Source organism: Symphalangus syndactylus, chromosome 8, assembly GCF_028878055.3.
Source record: "Symphalangus syndactylus isolate Jambi chromosome 8, NHGRI_mSymSyn1-v2.1_pri, whole genome shotgun sequence".
NCBI classification, from domain to species: domain Eukaryota; kingdom Metazoa; phylum Chordata; class Mammalia; order Primates; family Hylobatidae; genus Symphalangus; species Symphalangus syndactylus.
In genome coordinates this window covers 89677170-89695790 of record NC_072430.2, presented here as the reverse complement: position 1 = coordinate 89695790, position 18621 = coordinate 89677170, and the positions used below count along the sequence as shown (strand labels likewise).

Genomic DNA, 18621 nt, shown 5'->3' with positions numbered 1-18621 from the left:
TGAAAGCCCTTGCAGAAATGTAATCAGCAAATATGAACAAGTTGTATTCAAAATGCATGACAAAGGAAAGTACTAAATTACTCCCTAACCTAGATAATCAATCAAAATATTATGCTATTATATATATAGCATATTTAAATATATATAGCAAAGCAGTCACAATTTTATTCTATCACTGAAATCACAGCATGTGTACATTATGAAATTCAGCATTAACCTCCAATTGAATGCTGACGTTAGATAAAAAGATATATAAAAACCAAATATTTTAATATACTAATTTTATTTCATGCATAAAAATATAGCTAACAATAAAAACATTTAGGAAAAACTGTATCTTTTAAACATCTTTACATTAGCATCTATAAAGCTGTGTTAATTTATAAAACTGTTTTAATCCTATAAAACTGTTCAACCATAGTTGGAACTTTAGTTGCATACGAATATCACCTAAATAAGAAAGCCAATAATTTAGATATAATATAATATTATTTATATATACATATATCAATTTAAATTTACAAGTCTCTCTACTTTTGGTTCAGAGAAATTAATACACAGCCTTGAAACCAATCCTTGGTCAGGTTGCTACCTACATAAAAGGAATAATTCAGAAAATGATATAGCTGAATAATTATCAGACTTATTTTTAAAAATAAGCTTATTTATTTTGTTTGGCAAATAATAGTTACATATATTTATGGGGCACAATGTAATGTTTTGATCTATGTATACATTATAAAAAGATTAAATTAAGCTAATTAACACATCCACCACCTTACCAATTTAACATTTTTGTGTGTGTGGTGAGAACATTAAAAATCTATTAATTCAGGAATTTTGAAATACATACTACATTACTAACTGTGGTCATGATGAAGTGCAAAAGATCACTAAAACCTATTCCTCCAGTCTAACTAAAACTTCGTATCCTTTGATCAACATATCCCCTTTCCATAACTATTTCAAACATGTTAGGAGCAATTAATCCATTTCAACCATAGCTTTTGAAAAGAGATCAGTATGTTACTACTTTGTAAATACCTTTTAAATATTTTAAATATTTAAAATACTTTTAAATACTATTTTTTTATTTTAAAATTATGGCCATTCTTGTGGGAGTAATATGGTATCACATTGTGGTTTGTGTTTCCCTGATAATTAGTGATATTGAAAAGGGAACGCTTTTACATTGCTGATGGTAATGTAAACTAGTACAACCACTATGGAAAACAACATGGAGATTCCTTGAACAACTAAATGTAGATATACCATATTATCCAGCAGTCTACGGGGTATCTACCTAGAGGAAAAGGAGTCATTATAGGAAAAAGACACTTGCACGGGTATGTTTATAGCAGCACAATTTGCAATTGCAAAAATATAAAACCAGCCCAAATGCCCATCAGTCAGTGAGCGGATAAAGAAAATGTGGTATTTATACACCATGGAATACTACTCAGCCATAAGGAGGACTGAAATAATGGCATTCACAGCAATCTGGATGGAGTCAGAGACCATTATTCTATGTAAAGTAACTCAGGAATGGAATACCAAACATTCTATGTTCTCTCTTGTATAATAGGAGCTAAGCTATGAGAATGCAAAGGCGTAAGAATGATACAGTGGTCTTTGGGGACTTGGGGTAAACGGTGGGAGGGGGCTGAGGGATAAAAGACTACACATTGTGTATAGTATACACTGCTCGGGTGATGAGCTCACCAAAATCTTAGAAATCACCACTAAAGAACTTATCCATCTAACCATACAGCACCTGTTCCCCAAAAAACTATTGAAATTTTTTCAAAAAGACTATGGAATTTAAGGAGAGAAAATCTGTGTCTTACTGTGACCAAGTAGACTGAGTTACTCAGGGATATTTTTGAAATATTGGTGCTTCATAATGTTGATCTAACTAGTAGTTTCAACAGGTTTGATTTATAACAAATAAAAAATATCCCTAATAAATTGAGAATAGCAGCATTTCTGTTGTTACGTAGTGTTTCTGAAAAAGTAGATTGCCTGCACCTGAATTATGTTAGCAAAACATAGATTCTTATTTCATTCTTAGTTCTATTAAATCAAATTATCTGAGAATGGGTCCTGAGAAACAATGACACCAATAAATTCCCCAGGTCATTTTTAGCAAAACTGAAGTTTTAAAAGCATTGAAGAAGCTAAACAATTATTTAACTGGACTAATGCTTTTTTTTCCAAGTACAGTCAATTCCTGTCAATAAAGAGAGTTTCCATGAAGTCACCACCAACACTGAGTTAGTGAATACTGAACTATTGCTCCAAGAAGAATACACTCTGGCATGTAGCTTCTTTCTTTCTTTCTTTCTTTCTTTCTTTCTTTCTTTCTTTCTTTCTTTCTTTCTTTCTTTCTTCTTTCTCTTTCTTTCTTTCTTTCTTTCTTCTTTCTTTCTTTCCTTCTTTCTTTCTTTCTTTCTTTCTTTCTTTCTCTTTCTTTCTTTCTTCCTTTCTTTCTCTTTCTTTCTTTCTTCTTTCTTTCTTTCTTTTCTTTTCTTTTCTTTTTTTTTTTTTGACAGAGTCTGCTCTGTGGCTCAGGCTGGAGTGCAGTGGTGCGATCTTGACTCACTGCAACCTCCACCTCCCGGGTTCAAGCAAATCTCTTGCCTCAACCTCCCAAGTAGCTGGGACTACAGGTGCCTGCCACCACGCCCGGCTAATTTTTGTATTTTTAGTAAAGACGGGTTTTTACCAGGCTGGCCTTGAACTCCTGACCTCAGGCAATCTGCCCACCTTGGCCTCCCAATGTGCTGGGATTACAGGCGTGAGCCACTACACTTGGCCCATATAACCACTTTTTATAGCCAGGAACAAATGTATTTTATCTGCTCTAATCTGGATGCCTTTAGCTTTAATTTCAAGGATTAAGATTTAGAACAGTAACAACAAAACTACTTGAACAGGGAACTGGCATTGCCATCTCTATTGAAGCTTAAAATCTGAAAAAGATTGACCGAGAGTCTAAAGTCTCATTTCAGTCATTCTCCAACCTTCACCTCTTATTGGGGATCTTGGTCTTTTTTTGCAATGGTTTAGGTAAAGTGGACTTGTGTGTTCTATGACATTTTTAAGATTGCTTTTGCCTTATTCCTGGCAAATTGATTAAATCTTGCTTTTGCTCAATTTTAATTGGCTATGCTAAATGTGAACTTAACCAGTCACTCCCACGGAGTCAACTATACATACAGTAATCTTAAAAGGTAACCAAAAAAATCACTGCTTTGATTATGGAAATGACAAAAAGCATTGACTTCATTTTTAAAATTGTTCTACATGGCCAGTGTATTAAACAGGGGTTCCTCAAGGTTAACAATAGACTACTGAGGATTAAACATGGTGGCTCCTCTGATTGCATCAGATACATGACATGTAAGTTTAACAGGTCAAAGAGATTGGTAGGCTATTGTATACCTGACCAATTTCTTTTTCATTCCAATTTTGGAGTCTAGCCAGGCATATGTGTCAATATAGTTAACTCCTCTTGACTTTCCCCCTCTAAGGAAATAGTGTATCATCTGTGCAGTGTACTCATTTGCTCTTGGTTATTGACTCGAATATCTACTTAACATTATCAGAATATTATTCTAGCAAGCTGAAATTTTTGTGTAGTATTACGGTAGACTATATGCTTCCATGCCACAATTTTGTGTGCATGTACACTGAAATCATAATACACAAATAGAAGGTGACTGGCAAATGTAGCTAAAATTCATTTTTCTGCTCAATCTGTGAAAACTGGTAATTACATGGATAAATTTTTATCGAGACATTCTTCAAACTATGGAAAATAAGGAATTATCTCACATAATCTTCCCAATAAAAAAGAAATTCAGAGACTGGCAGAGTTATTTAGGTTTTGCCAAAATTATATTCCATAGATTTTCTTTACCACTCTCACGATGCCATCACCCTACCCATATTTCCTGGAATCACCACTCTAAAAAAATGTATTACTTGTACTTACATCAATGTCTCAGGTTCTGCTTCTGGGGCGACTCTAAGATACAAGAGTAAACTAAAACTCACAAAGAATCATCGTTTACTCATTTTAATTATTGGTTGTTTTTACACAACCTACTTCTACTCCAGATGTCATCTGAAGTAAAAAGTGGAATTATAAATGTTAAATAACATCAGTGACTAGATGAGATGCAAACCAAATGCTACAATAAAAAGACTATGCTTCTCACATTGAATTGTGGGAAAAGTGTCCGTCTGCGGGCTACATAAAAGAGAGATATGTAAAATATAAGGACAAAGAAATGTTGGAAGTGAAAGAATTTTAACACTCATGTTTCATGTCAATGTAAAGGAAATAACATTCCACAACCTTAATAATGTAACAAAATTAAATATAAGTTAAAATCATTACTAGAGATAGAGATATTTTATAATCAGGAAAGTGTTAGTATAATTGAAATATTGAATAATTTTAGATTTATACTTAATAAATTTAAATATAGCTTCAAAATATGCATTATACATTTAAAAGTTATTTACAATAAATTCTTTAAATAATCTCTTATGAATCTTAATAAAACAGATTAAAGTGAGAAAATCAAATAATTATATCACTGGCTCAAATACTGCATAAAATTGACTGTGTTTACCTGAGATAATCCACAAACTGTAGAAAAGGTAAAAATATAAGCAAATAGTTTTTTTTCTTTCTTTTTTTTTCGTTTTGAGATGGAGTCTCGCTCGTTGCCCAGGCTGGGGCGAAGTGGCACCGCCATCTCTACTCACTGCAAGCTCCACCTCTCGGGTTCATGCCATTCTCCTGCCTCAGCCTCCCGAGTAGCTGGGACTACAGGCGCCCGCCACCACGCCTGGCTAATTTGTTGTATTTCTTGTAGAGACGGGGTTTCACCGTGTTAGCCAGGATGGTCTCCATCTCCTGACCTCGTGATCCGCCTGCCTGGGCCTCCCAAAGTGCTGAGATTACAGGCGTGAGCCACCACACCTGGCCAGCAAATAGTTTTAGAATCATCTCTATGAAACTGGTCTCATGAGCCTCATTGGTAAATTTGCTTTTTATATTTGTATTGATTTTATATTCTTATAGATTCATATAGATTTTAACAAACCTGAGAACACAAAGTTCTGCACAATACTTACCTGTCTTGCTTACATTAAGTGTAATCAGTTTTAGTTAAGAACATTACTATAGGCCAGGCACGGTGGCTCATGCTTGTAATCCCAGCACTTAGGGAGGCCGAGGCGGGCAGATCACAAGGTCAGGAGATTGAGACCATCCTGGCTAACACGGTGAAACCCCCAAATCAATAATTGTTAATAAGTGAGCAAATGAATGCAAGTTGGTTTATGAATACATGCATATATTGGCACTCCACTTTGACACATTTATTATAAATGTATTTGTCGATATGTCTTATGTCAGTTATTTCATTCACATAGTTGAATTATAACCATCCCAACGCCCAAGCAGATTTCAGAAAAATGTAATGGAAAAATATTTCAGAATGACTCTAAAGTGTCTTTAGAACTTTGATTATTTTAAGTCTTGACAAATGAATTAGTGATTACATTCTATCTTCACAGCATAATTTATAATAATGTTCTTTTTTTTTTTTTTTGAGACAGAGTCTTGCTCTGTCACCCAGGCTGGAGTGCAGTGGCACGATCTCGGCTCACTGCAAGCTCTGTCTCCCAGGTTCACGCCATTCTCCTGCCTCAGCCTCCCAAGTAGCTGGGACTACAGGCACCTGCCCCCACGCCTGGCTAATTTGTTGTATTTTTGGTAGAGATGGGGTTTCACCATGTTAGCCAGGATGGTCTCGATCTCCCGACCTTGTGATCTGCCCGCCTCAGCCTCCCAAAGTGCTGGGATTACAAGAGTGAGCCACTGTGCCCGGCCTATAATAATGTTCTTAACTAAAAATATTGCAAAGCCATTTCAGATATCAAGTTTAAAAGTTTGATAATTTCTTCCCACAATCTAATAATAAAAAACACTACAAGTTCATTTTGTAATTATTTTTTAATTGCATTCTCTGTGTTCTATCAGCCAAATTACTACTATAGATCAGGTTTCCATCCATCTGAACAAATTCAATTGCTTCCTAAAAAGTGTCTTAATTCTGCAATACTTTCCTCAAATCAATCTATTCAGCAATCAAAGCAATCCATTTAATATTTAAATCTGATTATATCTTTTCTATTGTTTAGTAAAACACTCAATGCCTCTGAATTGTCTACAAGATTAAAGTCAAAATATTATATATGAAACATAAAGCTTTCATGATTTGATTTCTACCTATCGCTCCAATATAATCTCTTGCTACTTCCTGGTTTTTAGTTTAAATTTCAGAAATAATTCAAATTATATATTTTACACAACATACTATCAATTTGTTGCCACTGCATCTTTTCTTATTCTGTCTCACAGCTAAAAATTACTTACAATTTTCTATGTGATTTGCCTATGTAGCTCCTCTACTTTCCTTTTAAATCTCTTCTTGTATGCTCTCTTTCCCAGGAAGACTTTCTGACTCCATATTATATTATGTGTCATTACCTTTCTTAACATTCTACAGGATTGATTTTATAAGACTACATTATAATAACTTTTTAATACATCTGTACCTTCCATGAGATTGAAAGTTCCTAAGGATCATTAAATATGTCTCATGCTTTTTACTTTTAGTGTTAACACACTGCCTTGCACATTGTAACCTTTCAATAATTCATTATTGAGAGCATATAATTTTGCAAAATTAATGCTGTATAAGCTTGATGTTTGATAGTTTCTCTAAAGTAAAACGCTTTATCAGTCTGTCATAGTATTGTAAATGTGAAAGGTTTCAGAAGTATATAATCACTATTTCATACTTTAACAACTTTCCTAGACGATTTATTATAGATGAGTGTACAAATTTCACTATCTACTGCCTCCCATCTCCTTTATAATCACTATTTCATACTTTAACAACTTTCCTAGAAGATTTATTATAGATGAGTCTACAAATTTCACTATCTACTGCCTCCCATCTCCTTTCTGGAACAGAGAAAGCAAAATTATCTAATGAAATAATAGCAGATTTTAAGAAATTCTAAACAATTTTGGGAGACATCTTTAAGAAAATATTTCAGAAAGATCAATAGCAATTAGTTACAGTCAACGTTCAAGGTGCTATTTATGAGTATAGATAATCCATTGTTTGCAAAACTAATATTAAGTATTTTTTTTGGAATACACATGTAAGCTTTTATAAATTTTTTTTATTATGCTTGCATGGTGAAAATGATGAAAATTCCTTAGGTAATTTTTTAAATGTAACTGAAAGCTTTTCAAAGTAATGAGAAAAAATTCTGAATAAAGTTAATAAATATGAAAGAAACAAAAAATACTCAGTTGAGAACATTTAAGTAAAAGCACACTGCTACATGAGATTATTCTAAAGAAATGGAATCTTTGAGTTTGATAGAGGAGGCATTTAGAGGCCAACTAAGACAACAGAAATGGAGGGCCTTGGAAGAGAAAAAACACCCATGGAACCACATCTGCACCACTCCTGTTAGGTAGATAGTGGAAGGAAATGTAGTTAAGAACTTCCTCTTATGCCAGGGTGTTTGCTTAGAAGGGACTGTTCCAACTTCAGTACAGGCACAATAAATCAACTAAATGTCCTTAACTTGATCCAGAGCTAATTGCAATATCATTAGTATTTGGTTCACCACAGTTTTGCCCACCACCTCTGTGGGTTTCACTTAGACACTCATGGGTAATAACCAAGATGGAGTCCCTATGGCCAACCCCAGACATGCTCAGATGCAACATCCCCAAGGGGGAACTATACCCGTCCCATTAGGGCAGAACCCACAGATGACTTCCTTGTTTTTTGTCACATAGAAGACCCAGAGCTCAGCCCCATTTCTGGCAACCCATTATTGGGTCTCCTCTGGTTGTTGAGAGCTTTTCTGTCACTTAATATAACCTACTCTGCCTTACTTACTCTCCAGTGTCTATGTGACTTATTCTTCTTGCTCGTGGGACAATTACCCGGACCTAGCCAAACTAAGGAGTAAGAAAACTACCACAAGATCACAACCTAGAAAGCTTTGAGACTGTTTTAAAATGTCTAAATAATTTATTTTCTTATAAATTAATGTTTTTTCTTTTGTCATCATTTTATAAGCAGAACTATTTTATTTTGCTTGTCTGCTAAGCATTGTCGCAATTTGAAATTAAGGGTGAATGTTGTTTAAATAGTGAAAATAACTTTTCCAAAAGTCTTCATATATGCTTTTTAAATTTGTAGAAATATAATTAAATGATCTTTGTGTTTGGATAACAAATACTTTATAATAGACAAGCCATTTTGACCACTAAGACAGTCATACACTCCTTAATGATTCTATTTTTAAATTTGATATCTGTTTTAAAGTGTTTTTAAAAATACTTAAAACTATTTATTTTATGAAATAATAAATATTTTTATATCTGTTTACATCACACTTAAAAAATGAAAATCACAGAGAACATTCTAGCTGTGCTGATATTGAGAGAACTGCAGGTTAAGTTAAATTTGTAACACCTTTTTAGGTCAGATGATCACTTTCGTTTTACAAACACACACAAAATAGCTGCTTAACATTTTAGCACCATTGGATAAAATACTAATACATTAGACAACAGTGAGTGTTTTTAAAAGTGAAAAACAAATTGAAATAAAGATTAATTTTACCTATTTCTGACCTTTAATTAAATGCAATAATAAAGGATATACTCTCTTGTGTTTGGCTTCATCCACTCAACTTGATGCTTACAGGATTCATCCATCAATACACGATACATATACCAACAGTATGCTTCTCTTTCATTGCTGTATGGTATCACTTTGAAGTATATACACTACACTTTATCAACTCTCCTGATGAGTAGACATTTGGATTGCTTCTAGTTATGCATATTGGTTTTGCTAAACCATGTTCGGTTATTAACATTAGATTGTGTTGCCAAATCACTTTTAGAAGTGATTGTACCTACACTTTTATCTGCTGCCTCTGTGGTGGGAGTCACTCTCAAGTACCAGCAGCACCTCTACTTCTGTGAGCCAAAGAAAAAAGACATGGGAAGCAAGTGGGTTATTTATACCATGGGCCAAGCCAACTGCCTGCAAAGCAGTTAGCTACAAAAGTTCTTTGCAAGAGTTTTTCTTGTGAACCATGAAAATCTGCGACAGGTCCCAGTTAATTTAGAAAGTTTATTGTGCTAAGGTTGAGAACGCATGCCTGTAACAAAGCCCAGGAGGTCCTGATGACATGTGCCCAAAGTTGTGAGAGCACAGTTTGGTTTTATACATTCTAGGGAGACATAAGACATCAATCAACATATGCAAGATGAACATTGGTTCAGTCTGGAAAGGCAGTACAACTTGAAGTAAAGTCAGGAAGACTCGAAATGGGGAAACAGCTTCTAGGTTATAGATAGATAAGAGACAAATGGTTGCATTCTTTTGAGTTTCTGATTAGCCTTTCCAAAGTAGGCAGTCAGATATGCATTTATCTCAGTGAGCAGAGGGGTGACTTTGAATAGAATGGGAGACAGGTTGGCCCTAAGCATCTCCCAGCTTGACTTTTCCATTTAGCTTAGTGATTTGGGGCCTCTAAGATTTATTTTCCTTTCACAGTCTGCTACTAGAAACATGAAGAATCCTTAGTACAATGACACAATTATTATATCAGGAGTTATCAAACTTTTCCTAGATTTCTGATTTTTATAAACTCTGTAGCCTCTGATATTAAAAATTGTACAGGTCTTCAAAAGATAACTGTGCTTCCTTAATGCAGCTACTTGTAATGTACAGGAACAAGTGAAGCCTAACAGTCTGATCTGTTCAAAAATATTCACCTGGCTTCTGTCCACGCAAAATATATAATAATTATGTCCCCTAACATTTAGAAACACTACACATAAGTGCTGCTTATAGTTCAATTTGATGGGAAACATACATTTTGTTGTGAATTATTTATTGGTAATTATAAACACTAGGTATTTTTTTTCCCATTGGATTGAAACTACCTAATGTATAACGGCAAAAAGAGAGAAATAGAGGACAGCATCAGGTTTTTATTAGGTTTTCTTTATTATTTTCATTTGCATGAGGATATTTAATATCATTTCAGGGACATACAATCCAAGTAAAAGTGTTTCATTGAACATATGTCAGCAATTCAATATTAAAACAATTATAAATAAACCTTGAAATTTCCTGCATTTGGATGTTTATAATTGAAGTAAATTATTTTTTAATGTTAACTAGATGATGTTTGCAGCCTTTAAAAAAAAATCACATGATGGATAATATCCGTTCACAGTACATGTGTAAATAAATTTTTCTACATGCAGGAACATATTTTTAATGTTATTGGTCTTCTGCTTCTTTCTGTTATATTTGCTATTAAAATGTATTTCACCGTCTTTAAGCAAAGTGATGGTATTAATGAGACAGCCAAATGACTAGGCAGATAAAAAAGGGGTACCCAGAGAATCTCCGACCCGCCCCACAAGGGTTTACATCAGGTGCTTTTGTGCAGATGAGGAAACCTGCCCAGGGCTTGTCTGGGCATGCCCACAGCAGACTGGAGCCCAACATAGGGGAAAGTGGGTGGAGTCACGGGGAATTTCATGTCTTGGAGTTCCGGGGAGTCTGATCGCTTTAGTTCCTTTGTGGTGGCTTGGGATTAAGTCTATGAGGTCGAGGACCTGTTAGCAGGACTACCGTGTCGTTTTGCTGAGACATTCTTTTTTCTTTTTCACCAAATAAAACCCTGGTCTACTCGTCCTTCAATATGTGTGCCTAAATTTTCCTGATCATGTGATAAGAACCTGGGTTTTAGCTGAACTAAGGAACAAAATTCTGCAATACTAATTTATATCTCCACTGGCAGTGTGTGATTGTTAGTATTTACAGCCTCACATATGTTGGTTCTGGTTTTTTTGTTGTTTTTAGTTTCTTAATATTTTGTTTTCGTTTTTGTAATTTTGGCCATTGTCATGGGTAGATAATGGTATCTCATAATTTTTGTTTTCATTTCCCTGATAACTGATAATGCTGACCATCTATTCCTTTGTTTGGCTCTTTTTTTTGAGGGGGGTGGGGACAGTTTCTCACTCTGTTGCCCAGGCTGAAGTGCAGTGGCACAATTATGGCTCACTGCCACCTCTGCCTCCTGGGTTCAAGCTATTCTCCTGCCACAGTCTCCCAAGTAGCTGGGATTACAGGCACAAGCCACCACACCTACTAATTTTTGTATTTTTTGTAGAGACAGGGTTTTGTCATGTTAACCAGGCTGTTGTCAAACTCCTTACCTCAAGTGAACCACCTGCCTTGGCAGGTGCTTGGATTACAGGAGTGAGTCACTGTGCCCAGCCAGCTCTTTTTTGAAATACCTGTTTAAGTCTTTAGCCCATTTTTTCCCACCAGATGTTCTCTGTATACTTTTTTACTGCTCTAAGAGCTATTTATATATTCTGGATAAGAGTGGTCTGTTTAACATATTGAATTCAATATGTAAACATACTGAATTTCCTGGGTTGACTTTTTAGTTTCTTATTATTTACTTTTGATGAAGACATATTTTTCATTTTAGACTAATTTATCAAATTTATTATTAGTACTTTCTGTGTCTTGTTTAAGAAATTTTTGGCTCCCTCGTTTTATTATTTATCTTCTAAAAGATTTATTGTTTAAATAAATAGCCACCACACCCGGCTGGTTTTTTTTGTATTTTTAGTAGATACAGGGTTGCACCATATTGGCCAGGCTGGTCTCGAACTCCTGACCTTGTGATCCACCCGCCTCAGCCTTCTTATTTTATTTTTAAATCAGATTTTTTTTTTTTTGCTATTGAGTTTTTTGAGTATGTTATATATTCTGGATATTTACCCCTTGTCAGATGTATAGTTTGCAAACATTTTCTTCTACTCTTTAAGTGTCCTCTTCCTTCTGTTGATTATTTTCTTTGCTGTGCAGAGGCATTTTAGTTTGATAAAATTTCATTTGTCTATATGCTTTTGTTGACTGTGCTTTTGAGTTCTTGTCCAAAAAATTCTTGCCCAGATCAATGTCATGAAGCATTTCCCCTGTGTTTCCTTCTAGTAGTTTTATAATTTCAGGTTTTACCTTTAAGTCTTTATCTTGAGTTGAATTATTTTATATGGTGAGAGATAGGGGTCTAGTCTCATTCTTCTACATGTGTTAAAAATCCAGTTTTCCCAGCACCATTTGTGGAAGAGACTTTCATATCCCCAGTATGTATACTTGGTGCTTTTGTCAAAACTCATTTGGCTATAAGTTCATAAGTTTATTTCTGGGTTCTGTATTCTCTTCTATTGATCTATGTGTCTATTTTTATGCCAGTATCAACCTGTTTTGTTTACTGTTGCTTTGTAGTGTATTTTGATGTAAAATAGTGTGATGCCTTTAGCTTTGTTCTTTTTGCTCAATATTTCTTTCACTTTTGGTGTCTTTTGTGGTTCCATACAAATTTTAGTTTTTTTTCTATTTTAGTGAAGTATGTCATTGGTATTCTGATAAGGTAAATTGTGTAAATTGTGTTGAGTAGTGTCGGGCATTTTAACAACATCAATTCTTCCAATCTATGAACATGGGATGTCTTGCCATTTATTTGTTTGTCTTAAGTTTGTTTAGTTAATGTTTTATAGTTTTTCTTGTAGAGCTTTTTCAACTCCTAAGTTAAAACTATTCCTAGATCTTTTACTTTTTTCTAGCTATTTCAAATGGGATTGTTCCTTGATTTATTTTTCACATAGTTTATTATTGGAATATAGCAATGCTACTAATTTTTGCATCTTGATTTTGTATCCTGCCATTTTACTGAATTTATTTATTATTCTAACAGTGTTTTGGGGTTTGTGTGGAGTCTTTAGGGTTTTCTATATATATATATATGTGTGTGTGTGTGTATACATATACATATATTTCTATATGTATATATAAAAAATATATAGATATTTCTATATATGTCTATAATCAGGCCTTTTGCAAACAGAGACAATCTGCCTTTCTTCCTTCCAGTTTGGATGCCCTTTATTTTTTAATCTTGTGTTATGCTCTGGCCAGGACTTTCTAGCACTAGGTTGAATAAAAGTGGTGAAAGTGGGCCGCCTTGTCTTGTTCCAGATCTCAGATCTCAAAGGAAATGTTTTCAGTTTTTCATATTCAGTATGATGCTAGCTGTGGCTTTCTTATATATGGCCTTTATTATGTTGATATATTTTTTTCTACACCCGTATGTTGAGAGTTTTTATTGTGAAAGGATGTTGAATTTTACTGAATAGCTTTTCTGCATTAAATGAAATAATTCTATAGTTTTTGTCTTTGATTCTGTTAATGTGATGTATCACATGTGTTAATTTGCATATATTGAACCAATCTTGCATCTCTAAGGTGAACTTGATTATGGCAAATGACCTTTTTAATATGCTGTCGGATTTAGTTTCCTAGCATTTTGCTGATAATTTTTTCATCCTTATTTATCAGAAATATTGGTTTGTAGTTTTGTTGTTGTTGCTATTATGGTGTGCCACTGTCTCATTTTGGTATTAGGGTAACGCTGACCTCATAGAAAGAGTTTGAAAAATTTACCTCCTCTTCACTTTTTTGGAATAGTTTGAGTTCATTGGTGTTAGTTCTTTAAATGTTTGGTAGAATTCAGCCATGATGCCATCAGGCCCTGGTCTCCTATTTGATAGGAGACATTATCACTTATCTTATTATTCATTCATTATTGTTCTGTTCAGGGCTTTTATTTCTTCTTCATTCAATATTAGTAGGTTATATATGTCCAGGAATTGTCCATTTATTCCAGATTTTCCTCTTAATTGGTATATAGCTGTTTATAATAGTCTCATCCTTTTTACTTCTGTAGTATCACTTGTAATGTTTCCATTTAATTTCATTTTATTTATTTGTCATCTCTCTTACTTTCTTAGTTCATCTAGCTAAAGATTTGTCAATTTTGTCTTTTTAAATCAATTATTTCATTGATTTTTGGTATTATATTTTTAGACAATAAAAATACAATTAAAGATCTTTCTACTCTGATCTTTTTAATTTGTTTTCTTCTACTGATTTTGAATTTAGTTTGTTCTTGTTTTTGTAGTTCCTTGGTGTGCATTGTTATTTGAAATCCTTCTACTTCTTTGATGTAGGTATTTATTGCTATGAACTTCCATCTTAGCACTGCCTTTTCTGTGTCCCATAGGTTAGAATATGTGTTGTTTTTTTATTTTCTTTTGTCTCACAATATTTTTTAATTTTCTTTTTAATTTCCTCATCTACCTGTTGGTCATTCAGAAGTTTATGTCGCTTAATTTCTATGTATTTGCAGTTTCCAATGTTCCTTTTGTTATTGATTCCAGTTTTATTTAGTTGCGATCAGAAAATACACTTGATATGATTTTTATTTTTTAAAAATTCATTGAGACTGGTTTTGTGGCTCAACACATGATCTATCCTGAAAAATGTTCTCTGTGCTGTTGAGAAGAATGTGTAATCTTCAGCTGTTAGGTGGAGATTTTCTGTAAATATCTGCTAGGTCCATTTAGTCTAGAATGCAGAAATCTGAGGTTTGTTGATTTTCTGTCTGGATGAGGCGTTCATTGATGAAAGTAGAGTAAATTAATTAAAAAGTAATTAAAATCTTTTACTATATATTATGGTATTGCTGTCTATCTCTCCCTTTAGTTGTACTAATATTTGTTTTGTATATTTGGATGCTCTACTGTTGTCTGTATGTATATTTAAGACTGTCATATCATCTAGCTGTATTGAACCTTTATCATCAGGTAAAGGACTTCCTTATCTCTTTTTACAGTTTTTGAGTGAAAGTCTATTTTGTCTAAATCTTGCTACTTCCACATTATTTTTTCATTTTCATAGAATTTTTCTTTTCATTGCTCCACTGTTAGTCTATGCTTGTCTTTATAAGTAAACTGAGTTTTCTGTAGGAAGCTTATAACTGGGTCTTGATTTTTTTGAAAAAAATCCATTTGGCCACTCTTGTCTTTTAACTGGAGATTTCTATCCCTTTACATTCAAAGTAATTACTCATAGGTAAGGACTTGCTTTCATTTTGTTACTTAATTTCTGGGTATTTTATAAATCATTTCTTCCTTGCTATCTTACTTTGTGGTTAAGTGATTTTCTTTAGTAGTATGTTTTGATTCCTCGCTTTTTATTTTCATTGTATCTATGTATGTTTTTGTTTTGTGGCTACCATGAAGCTTACATAAAACATAGTTATAACAAGTTATTCTAAACTGATAGTAACAACTTGAATAGCGTTTTAAAAAATAAACAGAATAAAACTCAACACTTTAACTTCATTTCCCTACATTCTGAATTTTTTATGTCACAATTTACATCTTTAAATATTGCCTATCCCTTAACAAACAGTTATAGTTATAATAATTTTTTAATAGTTTTGTCTTTTAGTATTAACATTAAGAATATAAGTGGTTTACGCACCACAATTACTATATAAGCTTTGTACTCTATTAGCTTCTTTATAAATTATTTTGTTATATTTATCGGTACTTGAGTGATTAAAGCTGACCTCCTCAATTATTAGTTAGTATTATTATTATTTTAATAAATTTCATTTATATTCTTCCTACTTTCTGTGTCATTACAGCTATCTGTTTTAAATCCACATATTATATTTAATATTCTTTAGACATTACTATTTTTTAAGTACCAAGTATTTATTTAGATAATTTAGATTTAATCTACACATTTATACTATATTTATACATTTTTATGCTTTTTATTCCTCCCCATATTACCATTCTTCCACATGAAATTTTCTTTTTCATAAAGAATTCCCTATAGTAATTATTTTAGGATAGATGTAATAGAGATAAATTCCCTAATATTTTATTTGTCTGAAAATATTATTTCATTTTCAGTTATTAAAGACATTATGTTTTGTATAGATTTAGTTTTGTTTTTCAGTATAGATTTTATTTTGAAAATTATTTTTTATTAGGAATTTAAAAGTATCATTTTATTGTTTTTTGGTGACATCTTTCAGTTGAAGAAACAGTTGTTAGATTTTCCAGGTTAATAAGTATGTTTTAATTAGATGGCTTTAATATTTTTACTTTTTCTTTTGTTTTCACAGTATAACCAGGTTTCCTCGGTATGGTATTCTTTATCTGTTTATTTATTTAATTTTATTTTTGAGACAGGGTCTCACTGTCTCGCCCAGGCTGGAGTGCAGTGGTGCAATCGTGGCTCAGTTCTACCACTGTCTCCTGGGTTCAAGTGATTCTAGTGCCTCAGCCTCCCAAATAGCTGGGATTACAGGCACCTGCCACAATGCCGAGCTAATTATTTGTATTTTTAGTAGAGACAGAGTTTCATGATGTTGGCTAGGCTGGTGTCAAACTCCTGGCCTCAGGTTATCTGCCTGCTTCAGCCTCCCAAAGTGCTGAAATTACAGGCCTGAGCCACCACACAAGGTGGTATTCTTTATTTATATTCTTACAAATTGTAAAGCTTATTGAATCTGTGACTCTGTGTCTTTTGTCACTTTAAGAACATTTTTAGTCATTTCTTCAACTATTGCCTTTTCCTTATTTTTTTTCTCCTCTTCTGAGGACTACTATTACATATACACTAGAATTTTTCATCATATTCCATTTATCTCTTTTGCTTTTCTTCCGTATTTTCTGTTTTGTTCTATGTCTGCACTTCAGTTATATATTTATATTAGTATTCATTATGGCTAACTGTCTCTTATATGCCTAATGATCTGTTAATTTCATCTGTTGCATTCTTATTTAGAGTTATTTAATTCTTCATTTCTATACTATAATTTTCAGTTCTCTGAAATCTTCACTTTCAAAGGATTTTCTTTTTGTCTCACAGGTTGTTAGAGTAAGTATAGGTTAACCTTGTTCTAAAAATGAGACAACTGGGAATCTTGCTCCACTCTTTACGAGACCTAGATTATTTCCAATATGCCTTGTTTCCTAGAACGTAACCTTCACTTGTCCTAAGCAAAAGTCTATGGCGTTATCAGAGCCTGTTCTATTCAGTTGAGGTGTATGACAAATGTCTCAAAAGAAAATTGTAGGAAGATGAAATTTTTTTCTCAGTTTTCTTTTTTTCAGCATATTAACTCCTCAATTTTGCTGTCCTTGTTATTCCTGAATGTGAAAAATATAAGCCATACATGGGAAAGAAAACCAGTGCAGACTTGTTTTGTTTTGTTGTTCTAAAAAAACCATCTGGACAGAGAATGGGACCACAGAAGATTGAAACTGAAGTGTAAACATTGAATTGTAGTGAAATTATGTAAAGGTAAACAGAAAATCTGATAGAAAGTTATTAAAATAAAAATAAAAGAAGTTGAGGGACACCCAGTGTGCGAAGGTTTTGGAGAGAACCCATGAAAGTGTCTCATGAGAGAGACAGTCGACTTTAAACATCTGTCAGTACTAGATATGATGACCATGTTATGATAGGACCAGTCAAGAAAGAAAAGGGTAGAGACTCTTTTTCTCTTCTCTACCATACCATTCATACATAATTCCTCGTAAAGAATGTCAGCTTAAAATATTTGATAAGCCTGGAAAGCATAAAGCTCTCTAAGGTAGGTAAAAATTTCTTTTTACTGTTCTCCTCTATCAATTTTATTCTTATGAATAAGCTAAACTATCAGGGGACTGATTAAGTTTTAGTGGTATTATATTTTAGATAGGTTTTATAAAACTTTTTAATACAATGGGAGATAATTTTGACATAATGCTTTTCAATTCTCTTGCAGTGATAGAATTTCTTTAGCTGTTTCTTACGTTAAATATCAAATAAATGATTTTATTATTTATTCATTTATTTATCTTTTTGAGGCAGAGTCTCTCTCTGTCACCTAGGCTGGTGTGCAGTGGCATGATCTCTGCTCACTTGCAACCTCCGCCTCTCTGGTTCAAGTGATTCTCCTGCCTCAGCCTCCCGAGTAGCTGGGATTGCAGGCATCCGCCACTATGCCAGGCTAATTTTTTCGTGTTTTTAGTAGAGATGGGGTTTCACCTTGTTGGTCAGTCTACTCTTGAACTCCTGACCTCAAATGATCCATTCACCTCCCAAAGTGCTGGGATTACAGGCATGAACCACTGTGCCCTGCCAGAAATGATTTTAAAATTTAGAAACAATAAAACAAATACAAATACACATACAAAAGCAATTTTGAGTTTGTTATATTCCAATATGTGTGATTTTAAAGTTAATTAATGAACTTCATATTATTAGTCTTCAGTTTTCATTATCATGTTACCTTTGTGAAGGAGGCTTGATATTTTTTAACCTATATTCTGATTCTGTATTTTCTACCCTGCTTATTGAAGCTGTTTTGAACTGCATACAGTGCAGAATGTTTGCTAACTTAAAGCAAACTGAAGTGCTGATTTTATAAGGACAATTCAATGTACAAATCATCTTTTCCTCAAATTAGTATTCCTATCACACTAAGGCAACACTCATGTTTTATAAACTTAATAAATTCAACTTTATGCATACAGGTAAATTATAAATT

The 18621-nt window shown here is 33.3% G+C and overlaps 1 long non-coding RNA gene across 1 annotated transcript in view; it reads left to right on the top strand.

The window, feature by feature from the left end:
- LOC129488145 (uncharacterized) overlaps positions 1-18621 on the top strand; it is a 521486-nt gene that overhangs the window by 432661 nt on the left and 70204 nt on the right. The window lies entirely within an intron of this gene.